This window comes from Anomaloglossus baeobatrachus, unplaced genomic scaffold, assembly GCF_048569485.1.
Source record: "Anomaloglossus baeobatrachus isolate aAnoBae1 unplaced genomic scaffold, aAnoBae1.hap1 Scaffold_427, whole genome shotgun sequence".
Lineage (NCBI taxonomy): Eukaryota > Metazoa > Chordata > Amphibia > Anura > Aromobatidae > Anomaloglossus > Anomaloglossus baeobatrachus.
In genome coordinates, this window is record NW_027443605.1 from 166087 (window position 1) to 169456 (window position 3370).

Genomic DNA, 3370 nt, shown 5'->3' on the forward strand with positions numbered 1-3370 from the left:
GAGAATAAGATACTGCACGGGACATAGCAGAGTTGGTCAAGTTGAGTGGAGATGAGTTTGCTATTTGGCACAGCTTTTGCATCAATAAAGCAAGTAAAAGGTGTGAAAGATAAAAAAAAAGGGTGAAAGTGTGAAAAGTGAATTGGCCAAATTGAGGTGCATATAAAGTTTTTGCTTTCTTTCAATTCACTAATGAGGCTCATTTGAATCAGGTGAATTGAGTTCTGATTTTGGAAACTCGGTTAAGAAGGGGTGCACCGGTCCTGGAGGTACTGCAATACCAGGTCAATGCGTGGAGTGGACAGAGCAAGATTTTTTCCATCTCCTTGTTCTAAAAATCCATTTAATATATGGTCCCTAGAGAGGGGACGTATCAGATATTAAACTGATAAGAACAGATTTAATTTTTTTTTTTTCTGTTTATCAGTAGGACTTCAAAATAACAAAGGTGATCGCCTCCCGTTGCCTGGGAACCGTCCAGGCACAAGAGGGCTATGTGTCACCAGAAGGCGCACACACTCCCTCAAGGCCGGCAGACGTGCAATCCCAGGCACCTTCCAGTACCGACCAAGGTAGCGTCCTCCGAAACTACACTTGATCTTAGCCAAAAGGCCGAGAAGCTATAACCCGAATTGGTTACGGCCTTGAGTGGCACCCTGGCCTATACCGGACACATCTTAGGGAGAGGGAGACAAACCCACGCCTACAGAAGACATTTTGTCACCCAAGCCAAACCCTTGAAAAGGCTGTTTTGCAGAGCAAAAACAAGGAGAATGGTACTTTTTGCAGCCGCCGCCCACTGCAATGAATCTGAATAACTCCTCCTTTTGGGCACAAGCACCTCCCCTCCCCCTTGCAGTCTTTCCAATTCATGATACAAAAAGACGGACGGACAGGACAGGACAGGACCATCTGCCTGACTTTCCGTCACTGCCACCCTTTGCCATCCTTGCCCGTAGAAAGCCCTTTCATCATCCCCAAACCCTAATCTTTTCCCTTCCCTTCCCAGCTGCGTCTCACTCCCTTTCATTAGGAAGTGAGCGCAGCCTTTTCTCCGTTCTGCACATGCGCGACGTTAAACACAAATGCGCAGGCGTGCGTTCCATTAGCCTCACTGCATTCCACTCCCATACAGGAAGTGGGCACAGCTATTACTACGGTCGCACATAAAAGAACCCACGGCCACCACTGCACATAGCTGACTCCACCACAGGACACCCACTTCTACACCAACGCAGGTAAGACAGGATCGGCACCTCTATGCTCCCGTTACAATCAGGCTCAGTCACCATGTGATAACGCTCTCAACTCTTTAGTTGCAGGCTCCCCTTGCTTCACCTCCACTGGCTGTGCTGCCATTTCCTCTCCCACCTGGAAGTTATACTTTATTCCACTATTTTCCTGTTTCTCTCTTCCCCCTTTTCCCATAACCTACTTTTATCTGCATTTGTGGGGTATCTATATGCTATTTACATCATAGTTTTATTCATTAATATGGAAGGGAAGAGTGCCCATGAGAGTGTTGAACTGCGGAGAGCAAAAGATTAAGCTGCTCCGATTTGCCACCATTGATAAGCTGTTCTCAGTAGATACACATGCTATCCAAACAGCAGCATCCACCATTGCTTCAGCCCACCCATTCAGTGACAGCTCACCAAGTCAGCCAGAGGAGTGGTGTAAGGAATTACACGTAGGCACTGACTCCACACCTTCACATCACAAGAAGGGGGTCTACAGGCTAGTGCAAGAATACGAGCAAGTCTTCAGCAAACATCCGCTAGACTTTTGAAAAATAAAAGGGGTCAAACACTACATCCCCACAAGTGCACACCCACCCATCAAAGAGAGATATAAGCCAAATCTACCTGCACATTACCAGTGTACCAAGGACATGTTGAGCAACATGAAGGAGGCTGGGGTTATCCGTGACAGTTGTAGCCTCTGGGCAGCTCCGTTGGTCCTGTTAAAGAAGAAGGACAGCACCACTCCCCTGTATTGAGGAATAGCTAGCTGCATTGACAACTGCAAATTATTTTTCTACCCTTGATCTCACTAGTCACTATTGGCAAGTGTCCGTTGCTGAGGCAGACCGGAAGAAGACCGCCTTTGCCACCCCGATGGGTCTCTGCGAGTTCAAAAGCATGCCCTTCGAGCTGTGCAATTTGCCAGGAACCTTCCAGAGGCTGATGGAATGCTGCTTGGGACACCGAAACTTTGAAACGGTACTGCTATACCTTTATGATGTTATTGTTTATTCTAACGCAAACAAGATTTTAGGGTGTATAAAAAGGGAGATTAGATCCGATGATCCCAACGTATTGTTACCCCTCTATAAATCACTTGTAAGGCCACATCTGGAATATGGGGTAAAGTCCTGAGCAGGTTGATAACCATTGGTTTGAGCATGGTAGGGTGTAGTACGCATCTTCCTGCATCGGTAAAAGCTGCAGAAGTCCTTGAAGATTTCCGCTTCAAAGGCAGTGCCTTGATCTGTGAGGACTCTCTCTGAGTAGCCATGAGGTCTGCATAAGTGTGCTTGGAAGACCTTCGCTGCAGTATGGGCCATTAGATCTTTGACTTGTACCACAACCATAAATCTCGAGTAGTTGTCTACCATCGTAAGTGCATACGTGAGCTCACCTCGATATTCTGCAACAAAACTCCCTTTTTCGATTTCAGTTTCAGCAAACACTCCTCTTCCTGTAGAAAATATTTATCATTACCTAAGACAGTCATTCTAATGCATGACAATATTAAGGCAATTTAGTTAAAACTTGTTTTAACTCACCTTTAAGGGGATTGATGTATTTCATGGTCAATCCAGGTTTGTCAGTGATGGCACTGACATAATGTATGGCGTCTTTTTCGGGCGTTATCCTTTGCCTTTTCATTGTGAAAATCCAGTTGCCTATATCAAAGCAAATTCTACTACTTGTAAAGTATGCAGAAAATGAAATGTAGAACATATAACATCAACTGCTTAGGAACGCATCATAGGTTAGTACTTAAAAGGATATTGTCATGTTCTAGTCATAATGCAAGCTGGACATTTTTCATGTTACCCTGTAATCGCCGGCCTGTTCTAATGCTCACAAGCCAAGATATAGGCTCAGCTGCTAAGGCTTCCCTCTGCCTTCTGAATGAAAATTGAATATGTCTGGCTCACTGTGTATATAGCAGGTGCTCAGAAAAAATAAGAGTTAATTCAATAGAAATAGCTCTGGCACACTATAGTGATCAATAACGTAAGAAAAGAACTCTTAGAATGCTGAAAATTCTTTATTTGTGCAAAAGGATAATTCATCCAACGTTTCGAACTTGTTTTTAGGTCTTTATCAAGGATAAAGTTATCTAAGATCATAAAGGGTTA

General features: G+C 44.5%; 1 pseudogene; it reads right to left on the reverse strand.

The window, feature by feature from the left end:
- Window positions 1-247: 247 nt before the first annotated feature.
- Window positions 248-453, reverse strand: LOC142279198 (U2 spliceosomal RNA; annotated as a pseudogene).
- Window positions 454-3370: the final 2917 nt, after the last annotated feature.